The following is a 21,780-nucleotide window of genomic DNA, read 5'->3' on the forward strand; positions in this document are numbered from 1 at the left end:
CGGATTGCGGGCTTGATCCTCAGTAGGGGTGTGCAAGAGGTGGCCAATGAGTGATTCTTTCTCATTATTGATGCTTTTATCTCTCTCTCCCTCTCCCTTCCTCTCTGAAATCAATTAAAATATATTTTAAAAACTAATTTAAGACCCAAAATAGCCGCAGTAATCTTGAGAAAGAAGAATAAAGTTTGAGGAATCACAATACCAGATTTCAAGTTATACTACAAAGCCACCATAATTAAAAGTCTGGAACTGGCATAAGAACAGGCATATAGACCAATGGAACAGAACAGAGAACCCAGAAATCAACCCAAGCCATTACACTCATTTAATATTTTATAAAGGAGGCAAGAGCATACAATGGAGTGAAGACAGTTTCTTCAATAAATGGTGTTGGGAAAACTGGGCAGATACAAGCAAAAAGAATGAAACTTGACCACCAACTTATACCATACACAAGAATAAACTCAAAATGGGTAAAAGACTTAAATGTAATCCATCAAACCATAAAATTCCGAGAAGAAACCATAGGCAGCAAAATCTCAGACATCTCTCCTAGCAATATGTTTATAGATACATCACCTAGGGCAAAGGAAACTAAGGAGAAAATAAGCAAATGGGACTACATCAAAATAAAAAGCTTCTGCACAGCAAAATAAACCATCAACAAAATGGAAAGGGAGCCCACTGTATAGGAGAAAATATTTGACAATGATACATCTGATAAAGTGTTAATATTCAAAATATATAAGGAACTCATACAACTTAACAGAAGAAAGACAAACAATCCAATTAAAAAATAGGCAAAGGACCTAAATAGACACTTCTCCAGAGAGGACATACACATGACAAACAGAAATATGAAAAAATGCTCAAAGTCACTGACCATCAGAGAGATGCAAATTAAAATGACAATGAGGTATTACCCCACACCTGTCAGAATGCCTACCATCAACAAATCAACAAATGACAAGTGCTGGCAAGGATGTGGAGTAAAGGGAACCCTAGTACACTGCTGGTAGGAATGCAGACTGGTGCAGCCACTATGAAAAACAGTATGGAGTTTCCTAAAAAAATTAAATATGGAACTGCCATTTGACCCAGTGATCCCACTTCTAGGAACATATCCTAAGCAACCTGAAATACCAATCAGAAAGAATGTATGCACCCCTATGTGCATAGCAGCACAATTTACAATAGCTAAGATCTGGAAACAGCCCAACTGCCAGTCAGTAGATGAGTGGATAAAAAAGCAGTGGTACATTTACACCGTAGAATACTATGCAGCAGTAAAAAAAAAAAAAAAAAAAAAAAAAGAACAATGTCTTACCTTTTGAGACAGCATGGAGGCTGGAGAGTATCATGCTGAGTATAAATAAGCCAGTCAGAGAAATACAAGTGTCACATGATATCACTGATATGTGGAATCTAAGTAACAAAATAAACTGATGAATGGAGTGGATCCAGAGACATGGAAGCATGGAACAGAGTGTGAAATCTCACAGGGAAGGCGGGGGACAGTATGTGGGTGGAAGGTAAACAATCAAAGACCTTGTATGCATACATGCATGGCCCACAGACACAGACAATGGGGCGGTGAGGGCCTGGGGCAGGGGGTGGGAGAAGGCTGGAGGGAGTCAATGGGGGGAAAAGGGGGGGCATATGTAATACTTTCAACAATAAAGAATTATTTTAAAAAATCATTTAAGAGGTCATAATGTACTGCCATGAAAGACTCTGTATTTCAAATATATAAGATAACCTCATTGAAGAAGTAGGGAGTGGAAATTATTGACCTAAGGAGCTTTGAAAATGATTGGTAACTGTAAGCCAAAAGGCAAAAGGAACTGTGCATATGCACTTTACTCTAGTCGACAAGTTGTTCTCCCTGGTGTAAGGGTTAACAAATCTAAAACCACTATGCACATATGGTGGAATTGAACAATTAAATAAATGGATGGTGGATAGGGTACTATCATCTTCCACTGTTGGAGAGAGAGGTTACAAGATGGAAAGGCTTGAACAATTAATTTAATACTGAATTGGAGGTGGAATCATTGGTATTAACTCATGTTAAGTTTATTATAAATACAGATGGTTACAAATAGAAATATTTATAGATAGGGATTTATATACATATGTTTTAGTACACACACATGTATTTCCATGCTCTGTCAGCTGAGAGGGTCTAGAGATAAGGACACCCCGGGAGCAATGAGCACATTCAATGCTCAACTCTTTATTTCTAATATCATCCTCTAAGAAAATGAACTAGGGCTCCTTGGAAAAATGGCTGATCCTAGGACTCGGGCAGAGAAATTAAAAATGAACCTGGACCATCTTGTAGTGTCATAAAATAAGGAAATGCTAAAAAAATATCCACAACAATGGAGTTATGTCAGTGATATAGGAGCCAACTAAAAGAGAGAGCTTCCAGTGGCCAAAGCAGGAACAATTTGAACAAAATAAAACAATGTAGTATTGGGTTATAACTCAAAGTATTATAAAATCTACTAGAGACCCAGTGCAAGAAATTCGTGCACTCAGGGGTCCCTCAGCCTGGTCTCGCAGTCTGGGAGCACTTGGGGGATGTCAGTTGGACAACCTTAGTGCTGCTGCTGAGGTGGGAGAGGTTCTCACCACCACTGCTGCTCTTGCCAGCCGTGAGTCCAGCTTCTGGCTGAGCAGTGCTGCCCCTGTAGGAGCGCACTGACCATCAGGGGCAGCTTCTGCGTTGAGCATCTGCCCCCTGGTGGTCAGTGTGTGTCATAGTGACTGGTCATTTCACTGTTTGGTCAATTTGCATATTAGCCTTTTATTATATAGGATGTGACCATACTGAAATAAATGACTGCATGAATAACTTACTGGGAAGTAGACAAATATCCCATGCAGAAAAATTCCAAATTAGCTTTATAAATTTTTTTCCCTTTCGAAGAGGTGGCATATAACTTCCAACCCCTTAAGTATGGGCTGTGCATAGTGACTTTCTTCCAAAGAGTACAGTATACATAGGGGGAGGAAGAGTAACTATAGTGGAGACATCTCACAAACACTACCTCAGCCAGGTAACCAAGGTTAACATCAACAGTGGTAAGGAATGATGATCACATGAACCCTTGATATGATGGGATTAGAATGTTACGTGACCTTTGTGGTCTTCCTTCCCAAACCCCAAACTCCAGTCTAATCATGAGAAACACATCAACAAAAGCAAGGAAAGCCTGCAAAACTGTCAAAGGCTAGAGAAACCTAAGGAGACCTAATGAATAAATGCAATGTGGTAAATTGAATGGGATCCTGTAACATAAAAAGGGACATTAAGGAAACACCAAAGAAATCTGAATAAAGTATGAACTTTAGTTAATAAAGTTATATCAATATTAATGGTAATAAATGTACCATATTAAGGTAAGACGTTAATAATAGGGGAACCTAGCTGTGGAGTATATGAGGATTGTCTTTACTATCTTTGCAAATTTTCTATAAATTTAAAATTCTTCTACACTAAGAAATTTTATTTAAAAACTAGAGGCCCGGTGCACAGGATTTGTGCACTGGTGGGGGCATGGCCTGCGGGGATCAGCCTGCTGTGTGAACGCCGCTCATCCAGGTCAGCCAAGCGGCTGTGGACCCACCCTCTGCAGCGGAGCAGAGCTCCCCCTGTGGGAGCACACTGACAACCAGGGGGCAGCTCCTGCATTGAACGTCTGCATCCTGGTGGTCAGTGTGCATCATAAAGACTGGTCGACCGGTCATTCTGGTCAGTCCGCCATTCGGTTGCTGGGCTTTTATTATATAGGATATAATGTGACTAAGTGGTATATATTGAGCATTGTGTGATTATCCTTGCCTTGTTTGGAATGGGCTCTATTTGGAAATTTTGTTATACCTATCAAGGTGGCGATCATAACTCTGGGGCTTATTTTGCAAGTATCAGGCATAGCACTATATTAACAATTTTATGATCAAAATATAAATTTAAAAATCTCAGTCATTGGTGAGGAAGGTAGAAAGTTCTTTTCCCCCTCCCCTGCTATAATTCATCTCTCAATTTAGTGAATGCTCTTGACACTTTTAGGTTACTTAGAAATATAGGAGCTTCTGTTATTCAGTGTCTTTAACAATTATGGCCACTTTCCTGATCCCCACAATTAAATGGGCTCCCTGTATAACCTTCTTCAAAACCTGTAAACAATGGAGATTACAATTTCTTTTCTCTATAAATTGAAATAATTGATTTAAAAATAAATGATTCTATTCAAAGGATTTAAAAAATTCACAGATTATAGTAATCTCATTCTTCCCCCTCATCATCACAAGCATTACCCCATCTTTATATTTGCTTTTTTGCAGCCAAAGTTACTTGTAATATTCATTGGGAACTGTCTCTCAAATTTCTGCTAAGTCATTAACTCATCTGATATTAATTTAGCACCTGCTATTTGCCAGATGTTGACTTAGATTTTGGGATACAGTAGTGTATGAAATAGACAAAAACTTTTCTTTCATGCAGCTTGGATTCTGATGGGTGTGAATTAGAAAGAGAGAAATTATAGGGAATTTAATAAATTATAGGACATCAGATCATAAGTTCTATGAAGAATAATAAAAGCAAACAAGATAATAAAAGCTGATGAAAAGTATTATGTTATTTTTAAAAAATAGGATGGCAGATAATGTCTCCTGATAAGGGTAAATTAGGGAATATACTTGATAATAATAAGTCAGTGAAACATGTGGTTGTATAGAGCAGTACTGTAGTTACCAAAATCCCTGAACCAGCAACATCAGCGTGATTTGGCAACTTGGTAGGAATGCATATCATTGCATCCCACCTTAGACCCAATGAATCCAAAACTCTGGGACTGGGACCCAGCAGTACGTATTTTGACAAGCCCTCCCTGTACTCCTAATGCAGCTAAAGTTTGAGAATCACTGGTGTAGGGGAAATTCATTTCATGTGGAAATAATAGCAAGTACAAAGGCACTAGGAAAGGAGTATGCTTATTTTGTTTGAGAAACAGCAAGATCAAAGGTGGCAAAAGCAGAGTGAGTGAGGGTGAGAGAGCAATAAAAAAAATTGGAGATGGATGTAGAGGTTAGTGTGAAGATTTAGGAAGCAAACTGTGCTGTGACTTATAGATCATGCTGTGACCTTGGTGTTTATTCTGAATTAGGAAACCTGTGGAATGTATTGAACAGAAGAGTGACATGATCTGACTGACATTTTTAGAGGATCTCTCTCTCTGTTTTGTTGATGGTGGACTGTAGGTGTGGCCGAGTAGAAGCAGATAAGAAAGGAGGTTATTGTATTAACCTAGCTCTCATTTTATGTAGGTAGGCATACTGATTTTATAGCTTTGTTATGAGGATTGAAAGAGTCATGACTGGTATACTACTTCTAGTTCCCTAAGTGATCATTGATTTCAAAATCAAGTCTATTAGTGTTGAAGTAAACACCTTGAGGTAAAGAAAAAAATAATCAATGCTTGTCTACTCTTATTCTTAAAAGTATCTAAGTAAAGGCACTTTAGAAAGTTACTAAGTATAAAATCTTCTTTTTTGTTGTTGATAATCCTCACCCAAGGATATGTTTTTCCATTGATTTTTAGAGAGAGTGGAAGGGAAGGAGGAGGGGGAGAGGGAGAAAGAGAAACATCCATGTGAGAGAGACATATGGATTGGTTGCCTTCTGCACATGTCCCAACTGGGGCCAGGGATTGAGCCTGCAATGGAGATAGAATTGCCCTGTGACCAGAATTGAACCTGTGACCCTTCAGTCCTCGGGATAATTCTCTAGCCACTGAGAAACCAGCTAGGGCTAAAATCTGCTTACTATAAAGTAATGTTCCTCTGGATTTTCTCCATTTGATTTTCTACTAAATCTTCTTTAAATTCATATAAGATGATTCTTGTGTCACAATATTACAAATGATTGTAGGAATATGCTTCCCTTTCTTCTGAGGCCCATGTGAAAATTATCTTTCCCCATCTCCTTGAAGATTAATAATATGCACTTAATGAGAATGGGCCTAGGTGGTGTGTATCAGGGTAACACGTCATCTCATCTCAACCTCTGCCTTGGTGATCATGAAAACACATCACTAGGATCTTCCTTTAGCTTGGGTCCTGAAGTATTAACATGAAATCTATAAATAATCACTTAACAAATACAACAATGTGGCAGTAAGAGCAGAATTAAGATTTGAACACAGGAACAGTTAAGAAAAAGCCAGTGAGCAGTTTTCTTTATGATATGAAATATCCCTTATTAACAAAGTCTAGTAGTATTGTATTTATTACAGAGACTAGGGTAAAGAGTATATGGCATTGTTTGGGGTCTGAAATTGTTATCCGAGTTCCTGCTAGGGAGGTGGAGGTTCTTGGGACTCTGATGAAATAAGCATTTTCAGAAGACCCTCCGGATGGGCTATGGAAGAAGGCTTTATTTACGTGGAGTTACATTTCTCAGGTTCCAAAATCTCATTTCCCCTAAGCCATTCCTGAAAGAGGGGCAGCTGGAAGTTCCTCAGAGCCAGAGGCAGGGCCAGTGCCCAGATCTTCCGTTCCATGTTGCAGTCAAATGTAGTTCAGTTCCCAGGCTAATTAAAGCCCATCAATCCATGTGTGTGGAGTCCAACATGGCTGTGTACCACCTTTACATAAGGAAGCACAGCCCCCACAGCATGAGTCCCAAAATATCTTGGTGTGTGTGTGTGAGCTAGAAGACAGAGTGAACTTCCTTAGTTTGGAAGTGTTTCAAGTGCCTGTAGTGGCCACGCCCATCCTGTCTAATTATCTGTTTCCAAGTGTGATTGACAAGAAGGCACTTTCCCAGGTCACTCAGACCTTACTGGGCTCGCATATATCTGGTCTTCTCTTTCCTCCTTTCCTGTTAAATAATAACCAGGTTATTACAACAGCATCACAATTAATGAGCTATAATGCCTTAATAAAAACAGATTCCCAGTTACATACTTCCTTTCTTATGATATAGAAGGAGAGGACTATGCTTAGAGGAGCTGGGGATGTGATTTATGGGCTGTGAGTTGAATAGAGCTAGACTCATGCCATTACTCCAGTATATTTTCAGCAAGTTCTCAGTTTGCTCTCGCTCTCTTGTCACACTTGCTTTGCTCTTACTCTCGAGCTCTGAGTTGTGGTATAAATTTAGATGAGAAAGCATGTGTAAAGGCAGTTAGTACACCCCACATTTTAAAAAATATTTTTATTGATTTCAGAGAGGAAGGGAGAGGGAGAGAGAGATAGAAACATCAATGATGAGAGAGAATCATTGATCAGCTGCCTCCTGCATGCCCCCCACTACTGGGGGGTCGAGCCTGCACCTCCGGCATGTGCCCTGGACTGAAATTGAACCCAGGACCTTTCAGTCCGCAAGCTGATACTCTATCCACTGAGCCAAACCAGGAAGGGCCACCCCACATTCTTTCAAATGTCTACTACTTAACACCTAATTTGCGGCAGCCCTATTGTAGAGAGTGGGATAAAGTACCAAGTGAAATACAAAAACACCTGTCTTCAAGGAGCATAAAAAATGAAAGCAATCACTGCAGATTTCTTACCTTTCATTTTCTACAGATAGTGTTCCTTCCACTTGCAAAAATATGCTATATTAGCTCTCCTTTTCTTTCTCAAAACCTTTTCTAATTTTTATTAGTATGGGATGCTGGACAGGGTCAGTTTTTTCATTAATATTGGAAGGTAAAGTAAGACTATATATTTTTTTCACTTTATAATCTTCTTATTATATGGAAAATGGTAGACCTATTTTAAGACTGCATTTTCTATCCATGAAACTAAGAAAATCTGAGAGCCACAACATAATAATAGAACCTTTCATCCAAATGTGACTATTTTAAAACATTTTCCCAATTTTCCCTACTGCCCCTTCACAAATTTTTGTTTCTGGTCAAAGATCCAATCAAGGATCACTGACTACATTTGGTTGCCACATCTCTTTAACTTGTTTTAATGTAGAAGATTTCCACCACTGTTTTTGTCTTCTATAGCAGTGATATTTTGAAGATACCAGGTCAATTGTCTTATAGGATCCCTCATATTTTGACTTATCTAAATGTTTCATATGGTTAGATGCACCTTAAATATTGTTTTATAAGAATTCTATCAATGTAATGTGTACTTCTTATTACAGTGTATCAGAAAACATGTAATGCCAACGTGTCCTGTTATGGCTATGCTAGTTTGAAGACTGAATTAACATGGTGTTTTCTAGCTCTCTTCATTGTAGAGGTGCTTTTATCCATTGCAATAATAAGTTGTGGCTTTACATTAGGGACCATATTAACACCCTGTCCTCCTACATTTCACCTAATGGTTTTAACATCTGTTGATGATTCTTGCCTAAATTAATAAATGTGTTAGTGGTTGCAAAGGTCATTGGTAATCTTCTAATTGTATTGTTACATGTGAATATATTAGCTAGAATTTTTTTTATGCAATGAAGAGCTTCCACTTACCTCTTGTTTTTGAGTATTACTATGGATTTGGATATTTTTGAAAATTCAATATAATATGAACCATTACCATTATTATTTGTGATGTTGAAATTGTCCTAATTTGACCAGTTGGAGGCCAGTCAGGGAAACTCTTGTTTTCCTGTGGTAACCTAATGTAATCTTTTAAATGTTAATGCAAAACATTATTTCTTAAAGCCTGAAGACATATATTTTATTATTCCAGCGACAAAAATTGTATTTCTTTTATATTTCTAAGTCACCCAGTAACTTAGAAATGATAATTCTAAGCATAAGTCTCCATTTTATGCAACCGAATGAGCAGAGTAAAAAAAGTATTGAATCACTTTACAAATGATGAACTCTTCCCAACAAACTAAACATAAAATACCGGTATCACAGCTGTTCTCAGCTGCACTTTTTTCATTGCTGATCTTTCTGGGGGGGGGGGGGGAAACCTGTAGCCTTTTAATGAGGGTTAATTAGAAATGGGAAATATGTCACAGAAATCTCAGGAAACTTACTGGTGTTCTTGAGTGGTATTGGGTAATGGGTAATAATGATTTATCACTCTTCATGGTTGCTGATAAAGCAATTCTCAATAAAGTCTTGGAAATTTGTTACCATTGATATAAAGTATATTATTTTTAATTGGCCATTTCATCGATAGCTGAGAAACAGATAACACCATCTATCAGGAGTAAAGCTTTTTTTTACAATCACTGCTGCATATGTGTAATACATGTTTAATATTTGGTTTTCTGTGACCATTGAAGTTTGCTCTTTCACCATTTCAGTATAGAAAGTAAATGCTCACCATTTTTGAATGTTTTTTTCCTGGTACTTTGTATAATTATAATGAGCTAGAGGTCCAGTGCACAAAATTTGTACATGGGTAGGGTCCCTAGGCGTGGCTGGTGATCAGGGCTGATCAGGACCTTCTGGCTGCTGGCCAGGGCCTTCCCTGGCTGTTGGCTACTGGCCGGGGCTTTTCTTCATTCCACACCACCCCCTGGTGGTCAGCACATGTCATAGAGAGCAATGGAGCTCCAGCAGGGACACTTCACATATTAGCCTTTTATATATAGACTAGAGGCCCGGTGCACAAAAATGTGTGCACTGGCGGGGGGAAGGGGGATGTCCCTCAGCCCCACTTGTGCCCTCTCACAGTCTGGGACCCCTCGGGAGATAACGACCTGCTGGCTTAGGCCTGCTCCCGGGTGGCAGAGGGCAGGCCCAATCCCTAGGTGCAGCCCCTGGTCGGGCTCAGAGCAGGGCCGATTGGAGAGTTGGGGCGCCGCCCCCTGTCATGCACAGAGCAGGGCGGAATGGGAGGTTGCAATGCCACCCCCAATCACGCTCAGGGTAGGGCCGATTGGGGGGTTGGGGCACTGCCCCCTGTCACACTCAAGGCAGGGCCAATGGGGAGGTTGTGGCGCCACCCCCTGTAACGCACAGACCAGGGCTGATCAGGGGGTTGGGGCACTGGCCCCTGTCACACACAGAGCAGGTCCAATCAGGGTGTTGGGGAGCTCCCCCCTGTCACGCAGAGTAGGGCTGATAGGGGAGTTGGAGCACTGCCGCCTGTCACACACAGAGCAGGGTGGATCAGGGGGTTGGGGCACTCCCCCCTGTCACACTCAGGGCAGGGCTGATGGGGAGGTTGCGGCTCCACCCCATCACACACAGAGCAGGGCCGATCAGGGGGTTGGGGTGCCTTCCCCTGTCAGTAACAGAGCAGGGCTGATAGGGAGGTTGTGGCCCTGCCTCCTGTCACACACAGAACCACAGGGCAATCAGGGGGTTTGGGCGCTGCCCCCTGTCACGCTGCTCCAGGGGCCAGGAGGCCTCGCGGCTCTGCTGATCCCGGTGCTGGGAGGCCTTGTGGCTCCGCTTGACACCAGGGCAGTGAGGCCTCGCTGCTCTGCTGATCCCAGTGCTGGGAGGCCTCGCTGCTCCGCTGATCCCAGTGCTGGGAGGCCTTGCGGCTCCGCTTGACACCAGGGCAGTGAGGCCTCACTGCTCTGCTGATCCCAGTGCTGGGAGGCCTTGCTGCTCCGCTGATCCCGGTGCTGGGAGGCCTTGCTGTTCCGCTGATCCTGGTGCTGGGAGGCTCCGCTGATCCCAGTGCCAGGAGGCCTCACGGCTCCCCTGATCCCAGTGCCAGGAGGCCTCACGGCTCCACTGATCCCGGTGCCAGGAGGCCTCATGGCTCTGCTGATCATGGGGTGTGAGGCCTAGAGGCTCCACTGATTCCGGGTTCAGGAGGCCTCATGGCTCCGCTGATCACGGTGCTGGGAGGCATATTACCTTTTTACTATATAGGATAGAGGCCTGGTGCACAGGTGGGGGCTGGCTGGTTTTCCCTGAAGGGTGTCCCGGATCAGGGTGGGGGTCCCGCATGGATGCCTGGCCAGCCTGGATGAGGGGATGATGGCTGTTTGCAGGTGGTCACACCCTTTCAGGGTGGGGGTCCCCACTGGGGTGCCTGGCCAGTCTGGGTGAGGGGCTGAGGGCTGTTTTCAGGCTGGCGGGTGACTGAAACTCCCAACCTCTCCGCTTTTTCTTTTTTTTTATTCTGGGATTTATTTACCTTCTATGGCTGTCACTGGAACTGAGAGCTGGCTTTAGCTCTGAGGCTTGGCTCCAGCTCTGAGATCTCAGCTCCTGAAAGCAGGTATCTGGTTTGTTTGGGTTCTATAATTGAAACACTGTTGCAACTCCAGCTCGGCCGGCTGGCTGAAAGCATGGGGTTTGTTTAGCTTCTATAATTGCAACATTGTTTCTTAGAGTGCAAGCTTAGAGGCCGGCAGCGTCAGGCGGGGAACCTTGGCTTCCTCCTTCACTGGAGCAAGCAAGCCTCCTGTTCGCTTCAGCTGCCTGGCTTCCGGCCGCCATCTTGGTTGGCAGTTAATTTGCATATCGCCCTGATTAGCCAATGGGAAGCGTATCGGAGGTATGGTTAATTACCATGTTTGTCTATTATTAGATAGGATGTTTGCCCTTTGGGCTTAACTACATTAAATTATTTTGCCATCTAAGTATGGCTTTCACAAGTAGATAAATGATCTTTACAGTTCTAACACCATTTGTGGCACACATATACATTCAATATATTTTTTATTTTCTTTTAAAAATATTTTAATTGATTTCAGAGAGAAGAAAAGAAAGAGAGAGATAGAACATCAATGATGAGAAAGAATCATTGATTGGCTATCTCCTGCATACCCACCTCAGGGGATCAAGCCCACAACCTGGGCATGTCCCTTGACTGGGAATTGAACCTGGGACCTCTTGATTCATGGGCCAGTGCTCAACCACTGAGCCACACGCAGCTGGGCCAATACATATTTTTATAAAAAGTAGATTAAGAATTAAAGAAAGAAAGAAATGTGCGGTGGAGTGTGATGGTGTCTAATAAAGATGCACCTTTTATTCTTGGCTGATCTTCTTGTCCTGTAGCCAGATCTCAATCTCTCATTCCTTTCTTGCAAAGCCTGGCCCTAACGAAGCTAAACTAGGCAATTCAACATATGGGGTGGGAGATGTGGAAGAGTCAGACAAGAACCTCACCCAAGGAAAAAGGAAAAGGGTTAGGAGACTGGCTAAGTGTGAAAAAAACCTCCTCATTAGAAAGTCCTAAGAGTATCACAACCAAATAGGTTAATAGTTTGCAGGGAGGTGACTGTGGGGAGATGGCATTTGCAAAATATTGAAGCTCTAAGCCCAGAGATATTTTTCATAACACTTTTGCACTGATCCAGTTTTCTCCCTTTGGCTGAAGATGTATGGTTGCTGACTCCAAGTTCCATCTAGGAATCAAAAAAACCTAAAATATATAAATTTTCCTGAACAGAAGCACTTGGATTATTAATGTGAGTTATTTCCAAAAAAAAAATGAGCAAATCCCTTATATAAAAATTTTTTTAAATCACTTAAGAGAATTTGGCTCCTTCTCAACCCTAAAAAGACCCCACTTGTTCAGAAAGTGTCCCAGATGCCCCTGTAGGGAATGAGAGGATAAAGCTATGCTACACAGAAATATTTGCTGTTCTCAATGTAGGTAACTGCCTTAATTCTGTTTAAGAAATTGTCAACTCACATCTAATGTATTTCTTCCTGACAAATCTTACAAGTGGTTTCCTGAATAAGGGTTCACTTTAATTTAGGGGCAATATAGTATCTATTTGTATCGGTTGTATCTTGCTTCCTGAAATTACTTCATGGTACTGGTAACTACCTAACATGAGTAATTATATTTAAACACTGTAGTTTTTCTATTTATTTAATTATTCATCCCTTCTTGCATTGGAATATAAGTTCCATGAAGGCAAAGACTTTGTAGTCTTCACAACTGTGGTATCAACACCAGAAAAGTAGCTTAGCTTTACTTAGAGTATATGCTTGATAAGCATTTATTGTGAATGGCATACTGGTACTTACATGATTTTGTGGGTTTAGGAGCATATATAATCTGTCCTATTCTTTATTCCACCCATCCATATGAAGCAGAATACAGTGCTCTCCTCATGCAAAAATGAAATGAAGCTTTTTATCTGAGGTACCCTTGTGAGGATAGAGGGTGCACTGGGTATAAAGTATGATCTTTGCTCTGGGAATTGAAGTCTCTATTCTGAAAGTCTTACCTCTTGCTCTATTCTCTCAACCTCAAACCTTCAAATATTGTATGTGAAATGGAAATACCAGCTTTGACTTCTCTTCTCCATTATTATTTTTGCTCTTCTGTGTATATGTGGGGGCAAGGGAGTGCTGTATTTTCACTGTAAAGCACTCAGAATTTACTCAGATCAACAGATGAATTAGACCTTGAGAAATGCTAATCATGCCAGTCATTTTTGTAGGCCAGTTGAGGAAGGCATTTCCTCCCCCCCCCCTTTTGCTATCTCTCTTGCTGAAAGTGTGTCTAGAATTAGATGTATTTCTATTATTGTAGCTCTCAATCTATTCATTATCTGGTGTCTGCTCTAGTCCCATTATTCCTCGCTAGCAGTCAATTCATCCTTGCAATTGACTTGGTCATCTTAGTTAGCAATAGTAGGCATGGCCTCTGGATGTGAGCTACAGAGGGAGATATTTCATTATAACAAGATGGAAAGCCCCATCCAGAAGTTTAGTACTCAAAGGTAGGGTATGAAATCTCCAAACCCTTCATTTCACCCTACAGGAGACTCAAAGGGAGAATTCTTCTGATTTCCACCTTTGCCTCACTGAGGGTAACAGCTAGCCAGGCAACTCTTTGCTCAACTTGAGTTTCACAATAATCACATTTGCCTGTGTTAATTCAATTTCCTAATATAAAATTTCTAAAGAAACATCTAAAATTCTTGTTATAGAAGGAGCATTAGGGGAAATGATAGAAAGGGACGTTCAGGGGAAAGTGAGCCCAAGATTGCATTACAAAAGCTAGAAAGAGGAAAAATTCAAAGGCACAAACAAAAGTACTAAGTAGGAAAAGGAAATCTTCAAAATGTCCTTGAAGATGTCAATATTTCAAATTATTTTTCAGAGCATTCAAAGCCCTTCATTATCTAATACCAAATTATTTTTCATGATAATTTCATAGCACTGCACTCTTTGCTCTGGATATACTTTAATATGCTCATGTGTGCTGGCTAATATTGTTTCCTCTACCTATAATTCTTTTCTCTGTCTCCTTTCTCTATCTAGTAAAACAATTGTCATATTTTCAGCTTATATGAAATATATATTATTATTATTCTCTTTATATATGTCGAAACTGAAGTTAATAAATTTTGTCTTTTCATACCAATTTAATAACAACTGTCACTAAGTGTACAATTGTTAAAGAAATTGTCAACTCACATCTAATGCATAACATAAAATGCTTGACTTAATGGACATCCTTCTGGATAGAAAAGCTAGGCTCAAAAATATTAATCATAATTTATTTATAGCTTCCTCTTTTACTTAATTTTGTTCCACATCAGACTTTGTGGTGCACAAAATAAGAATGATAAGGATGCTGATGAGGGTGAGGATGACTATTTCTCTACTGGTTATCTTCCCAATTTAATAGCAGCAAAAAATAATTAGCTCTTCAGGCTTGACAAAAGTCAATCCAGAGAAGATACGCTGAGCCCCAGGTAGCATGGGCTTCTCTGTTTAACTCTGAGCACAGCAACCATGCCAATAGATCTACCTATATTTTTCTTTGATCTTTGTCCTATTTTATCAGCTAGAAGCTAAAAATCAGAATAAATTATGCCCAGAAATGTGCCATGATTTAGGGGAATCCAAGTATTTCATATAGCCCAGAACTCATGGGGAGAGAATTCCAAATAAAGAAAATTGACAACCATTCTAGATTATGATAACAACGATGATGAACCATAAAAGATAAGAAAGAACATGTTTTCCCTAGTTATGACGTTTTCAACATTTCCATTTCTGTTTGGTCTTGAAGAGGACCCTCTTTGAATTTCATCTGAATATTTTTGAGACCGAACATCCTTTCCTATCACAATGAGCCAAGCATAATTAGGAAAAGTAAAAAACATAGAATGATTTAAAGTAAAAAATAAACATTAGAACTTGTCTTTTTAAGCAATGACTTTATTTTGAAGTACAAATGGCATTATACAGATGAATAATAGTTATGGTAAGATGAAACAGTGAATTTAAACAAAGATAGTCATACCACCCAAATAGAATTTCATCAACGAAAAATATAGTTGTAAGTAAATGAATCAACATTTACCCTATTTATTCTAAAGCAATCTCATTCTGTTTTTTTTCTCCCAACTATTGTTTGATTTATGTTTTGTTTCCTGTTGACAAAGATTAACTAAATATTACTACAAAGTAATTTTTATGTAGCATTAATTATAAATGTCTCTCTGGAATAAAGTGAAAGCAAAAACTCATTTAAAAAGCCTATCACCTACAGTGCATACTAATAAATTAAAATCAACAGATGAGATACCAACCCCTTTCTCACAAATAGAAATATCTTTCTTGATCCATTTGAGTTCACATGTCACAAATTCATGGTCTATGGTTTAATTTCCATAATACGTTAATATTATTAATATACATTAAATACATTTACACTCTTACAAATCATCCTGGGCCATGCAGTACATCACATCTACAGTAAAACTGTTAAATTGTGATTCTGTAATTAAGATAAAATGCTCATATGCTTGATGTACATTAGTTAATTAAATCTAAAGTAGAAAAAGAAGAGATACACACACACAAGTACAAGTAAAACTGGGGAAATCTGAACAATATCATTGTATTGTATCACTGTCAATTTCCTGATTGTTATATGTTGCAATTGTTTTTGCAAGATGTTACCATTGCGGGGAACTGGGTGAAGGATATACGGGCTTTCTGTATTGCTTCTTACAGTTGCGCGACTCTACAATGATCTGAAAACAAAATGTTTACCTAAAATATACAAGAAAACATTTACCTTGTATTTGACAGAGAAAGAGAGAGAGAAAGAGTGCTTTGGGAAATGGGAATTGAAGAGAATCAAAAAAAGAGAACTTAAAACCATGGCCATTGGGACTGCATTTAAGAGCCAAGAGTGCTATAGGACACTCAAAGTAGCCAGTTTTGAAGATACTGCATAATTTTATTTTACTCTGGCATGAAGTTACCCTGGCTGGAGTCAATAGCTTATATTTTTCAGTATGCTCCTATGGGTTTCTTGTATTTGTTTCTTCTTAGTCACTCTGAAATAAGTCAGTCTTCATATAAATTTACTCTAAATTATCCATATTGCTTCTGTTGTGCCCAGATTTCAAGGTTCCCAAGACCCCCAGGGAGCCAGTCAGTCCGATGCAAAAGCAAAGAGTCCTTTTAATGCAAGCCTGCTTGCACTCCCCGTTCACCAGACCCACTGACACAATGGAAAGTCCAGTGGCCGAGAGAGGGAGGCCTGATGGGACAGGGGGTTCTAAAGGGGGGTGGAGTGAGGGCAGGAGAGGGGACTGTGTGCCCCGCCGATTGGCCAGGCGCGAGTCGGTACAGGATGTGGTCATAGTGATGGCGTGCACATCCCTTAATTATTATTGGTTAGTCCAGAGAAATCCTGGGTGTGGCTAGCAGCGGTGTCTTCCGGGAAGAAGCACATGGCTCTGTCCCAAAATGAAGGACCCAAGGCAAGATGGAGGGCGCAGTCCTCGCCCGGCTCCCGCTGCTGCCGCTCAAACACGCCGCAAGGCAGGATGGCCCTCCCGCACAGCACCTGCAGCCGGCCTGCGGGCGGACCGGGACTCCCGCAGCGGTGCGTCTGGGTGGCACAGGCCCAGCACACGGGGTGCGGCCAGTGGATCAGCCCAGCTCCGGAAGAGCAGCATCCGCTCGGAGCAGGCCCGGCCCACGGGCCGGTGCACCGCAGCATGGTGGCCTCCCCGGGCTAGGGCACGCGCCCCACTCCGCTGCCGCCGCTGCCGCACTGGGGCCAGGGGTGCACGCGGCCCGTGTGGGCCCAGTCCAGGGGGCAGCGGGCAGGTGGCAGCCCGCGCTGGGCTCCCGCTGTGGGCCAGGGAGTCGATGCCCGAGGCCGCCAGCAGCACGGCCAGGCCGCCCCTCATGGGGCCCGGCGGCCGGCCCACGCAGGCCCCGGCCCCCCTGACCGGGCCCCGAGGGCCGCATGGACTCCTGGCCCCAGCGCGGGCAAGCGGGGAGCCGACCACGGGGGAAGGGAGGAAAGAGCTAGGCAGTGAGGCCTTCCGCTCCCACAACCTCCCCCGTGGTCGGTCGCAGCCTGGCCCCACCCCTCGGCCTGCTGGCCGCGCAGCCGGTCTGGACACTTGGACCCGCTCCGGGGAGGCCAGGTCCTACGGCGGGCGCAGAGGGATTCCAGAGCCCAGTGGCCGGACTCCTCCTCCCGCACCGCCCGGAGAGGCGGGCAGCGCGCCTTTCACTTCATGCTGCAATGTCCATGACAGGAGGTAGAAGTTAGAAATGCACATAATTGGGGATTGTGTGAAAGATTAACCCATTGATTCCATATTTTTCCCTCTTGTTGAAATTTTAATTGTTCCAATTAAAGTTATCAATTTATAAAGATATCTATTTTCTCTATATTCATCTATGATTGTAATGTAATCTCAACACAAAAGATCCAGATGATTCTATTATAGAAATAATTCAACAAGCTGAACATAAAGTTTATGTGACAGTATGAAAACAACAACATGAGAAGTGTCAAGAAATACTTTCAAAATAACAATTAAGGGAACTAACATTATTTTAAAGCAAAATATAAAATAATACTAGTAATTGAAACAAGGTAGAATTGGTGGAGGGTAAAACAAAAGTTGATGAAGCAGTTCAATTCTTTGAACCCCTAAGTTATATGTACAAATAACTAAATATTATTAGTATTTTAATGATCCATTAGCTGACAACTTAATTCCCCTTAAATTCCTTGGAAAACAACAAGTGGAAACCACTTGCCTCACAAAATTACTTGTTATCTAGTAATTAGAGTTATTCACTTTCCCCAAATCAAGATGATTCTATTACAGAACAATCACCTCTGTTTGCTATCCTGGAGGTTTTTTCCACCTGGGTCAATGTTTAGGGGTAGAACACAGGTTTTCTTTCTTTTACAAGGACGAAAGGAGTTTGTAAAAGTGGAGGAGGGAAAGGAGAACCAGCATCTTCATCACATGTGTGCCCTTCCTAGGAAGATCCAGGAGTTTTACCAAGCATTCAAAGAAGAACTAACATATATCTTCTTCCAACTATTCCAAAATATTCAAGAGGAAGGCAAACTTTCAAGCTCTTTTTTATGAGGCCAGCATTATCTTAATTCAAAAACCAAATAAAGACACTACAAAGAAAGAGAATTACAGGCCAATATCCCTGATGAACATGGATGCCAAAATCCTCAGCAGAATATTAGCAAACCGGATCTAGCAATACATTAAAAAGGTCAGACACCATGACCAAGTAGGACTTATTCCAGGGGTGCAAGGCTGGTATAATATTCACAAATCAATAAATGTGATACATCACATAAACAAACTGAAAGATAAAAATCACATAATCATATCAACAGATGCAGAAACAGCATTTGAAAAAAATTCAGCACCTAATTTTGATAAAAACTCTCAGCAAAGTGGAAATAGAGGAATCATACCTCAACTTAATAAAGCCATATATAACAAACCTACAGCCAACATCATACTCAATGGACAAAAACTAAAAGTGTTTCCCTTAAGAGCAGGAAGAAGACAGGGATGCCCGCTTTCACCACTCTGATTCAACATAGTATTGGAAGTCCTAGCCAGAGAGATCAGACCAGGAGAAAAAATAAAAGGTATCCAAATTGGAAAGGAAAAAGTGAAACTTGTTATTCACAGATGACATGATATTGTACATAGAAAATTGTAAAGACTCCAGCAAGACGAGATTTAAAAAATAAATTCAGCAAAGTAACAGCACACAAAATTAACATCAAGAAATCGATGGCATTTTAATACACCAATGACTCTCAGAAAAAGAAACTATAAAATAATTCCATTTATCATTGCAACAACAACAACAAAATAAGATACCTTAAAGTAAACTAAACTAAGGAGGTAAAAAAAAAAACTTGTACTTGAAAAACTACAAGACACTTAAAAAGAAAATAGAGACCCTGGCTGGTTTGGATTGGTAGATGGAGCTTCTGCCTGCGGACGAAGGGTCCCGTGTTCAATTCCAGTTGGGGGCACGTGCCTGGACTGTGGGCTTGATCCCCAGTGGGGGACATGTAGGAGGCAGGCATTCAATGAATCTCTCTCATCATTGATGTTTCTCTCTCTCTCCCTCTCCCTTCCTCTCTGAAATCAATATAATATAATATATATATATATATGAAATAAACGAAGATACAAACAAATGGAAGAATATATCGTGTTATGGATTAGAAGAATTAACATCACTAAAATGTCCATATTTCCCAAAGCAATCTATAGATTCAACGGAATCCCTATTAAAATCACAGATCTAGAGCAAATACTCCAAAATTTATATGGAATCAAAAAAGACCTTGACCAGCCATAGCAATCTTGAGAAAGAAAAACAATGTCAGAGGGATCACAATACCAGATATCAACTTATACTATAAGTCCATTGTAATAATAATAATAAAAAAGCCTGATACGGGCATAAGAACAGGCATACAGATCAATGGAACAGAACAGAAAACCCAGAAATTGACCCAAGCCATTAAGCTCACTTAATATTTGACAAAGGAGCCAAGAGCATAAAATGAAGTGGAGACAGTCTCTTTAATAAATGGTGTTGAGAAAATAGGACAGGTACATGCAAAAAAAAAAAATGAAACTAGACCACCAACTTACACCATACACAAAAATAAGCTCAAGATGGATAGACTTAAATGTAAGTCATGAAACCATAACAATCCTAGAAGAAACCATAGGCAGCAAAATCTCAGAAATCTCTCATAGCAATATATTTACAGATACATCACCTAGAGCAGTGGTTCTCAACCTGTGGGTCACCAACTTGTGGGTTGCAACCCCTTTGGGGGTCGAATGACCCTTTCACAGGGGTCGTCTAAGACCATCAGAAAACACATATATAATTACATATTGTTTTTGTGATTAATCACTATGCTTTAATTATGTTCAATTTGTAACAGTGAAAATACATCCTGCATATCAGATATTTACATTATGATTCATAACAGTAGCGAAATTACAGTTATGAAGTAACAATGAAAATAATTTTATGGTTGGGTGTCACCACAACATGAGGAACTGTATTAAAGGGTCGTGGTATTAGGAAGATTGAGAACTACTGACCTAGAGCAAAGGAAACTAAGATGAAAATAAACAAATGGGACCACATTAAAATAAACTTCTGCACAGCAAAAGAAACCATCAACAAAATGAAAAGAAGGCCCACTGCATGGGAGAACATATTTGGCAATGATACATCTGATAAGAGGCTAATCTCCAAAATATATAAGGAACTCATACAACTCAACAAAAGGAAAACACAAAATCCAATTTAAAAATGGGCATAGGACCTAAATAGACATTTCTCCAAAGTGGACATGCAGATGGCCAAGATACATATGATAGAATGCTCAAAATCACTGATCATCAGAGAGATGCAAATTAAAATGACAATGAATTATTACCTCACACCAGTCAGAATGGCTACCATAGAATGGCTACCATCAACAAATCAACAATTGACAAGTGCTGGCAAGGATGTGGAGTAAAGGGACCCCTAGTACACTGCTGGTAGGAATGCAGACTGGTTCAGCCATTATGGAAACCAGTATGGAGTTCCCTCAAAAAATTAAATATGGAACTGCCATTTGACCCAGTGATTCCACTTCTAGGAATATAGCCTAAGAATCCTGAAGCACCAATCAGAAAGAGTACATGCACCCCTATGTTCACAGCAATGCATTTTACAATAACTAAAATCTGGAAACAGCTCAAGTGCCTATCAGCAGATGAGTGGATAAAACAGCGGTGGTACATTTACACCATGTAATACTATGTAGCTGTAAAAAAGAGGCTCTCTTACCCTTTAAGACAGCATGGATGGACCTGGAGAGTTTTATGCTAAGCAAATTAAGCCAGTCATAGAAATACAAATATTACATGGTCTCTCTCACTTGTATGAGAATCTAATGAACAAAATAAACTTATGAACAAAATGGATCCAGAGATATTGAAACATGGAACAGACTGACGGATCTCAGAGGGAAGGGGCAGCACAAGAAAAGATTAATCAGGGGACTTATATGCATATAGGCAGAGCCCATGGACACAGACAATAATATAGCAAAGGCCTGGGTGAGGGTGGGAGTAGATTTGAAGGGGTTAATGGTGGGAAAAAGAGGGACATCGGTAATATTTTCAACAATAAAGATACAGTTTAAAAAGAAGAGTCTATGGAAGGGCCTGAGTATTACTATCTTTGTATAATCCATGCTTCCCATTGCAGGGAAGTCTTTGCCTGTGCCAGAGTTACACATGTGCTAGATTGAACACCTCTGACGTAAGTCAAAATGGCATTTATTTTCATTTGACCAGAAGTTCAGATATTGGCAATCTCTGAGTTAACTCTGTTTCCACAGTGTCTTCTGAGACCCATACTCATTCAGTTCTTTACTGATAGAAATTTTATGGCTCCAAGTAGCTCCAAGCATCATAGTCTTAACTGGTTACATCAAAGGAGAAAACAAGGGAGGAAAGATTATACCTTTTTCAGAGAGAAGCAACTTCCACAGAGGTCTACAGCAGATTTTCCA

This window comes from Myotis daubentonii, chromosome X (assembly GCF_963259705.1).
Source record: "Myotis daubentonii chromosome X, mMyoDau2.1, whole genome shotgun sequence".
In the NCBI taxonomy this organism is placed as follows: Eukaryota; Metazoa; Chordata; class Mammalia; order Chiroptera; family Vespertilionidae; genus Myotis; species Myotis daubentonii.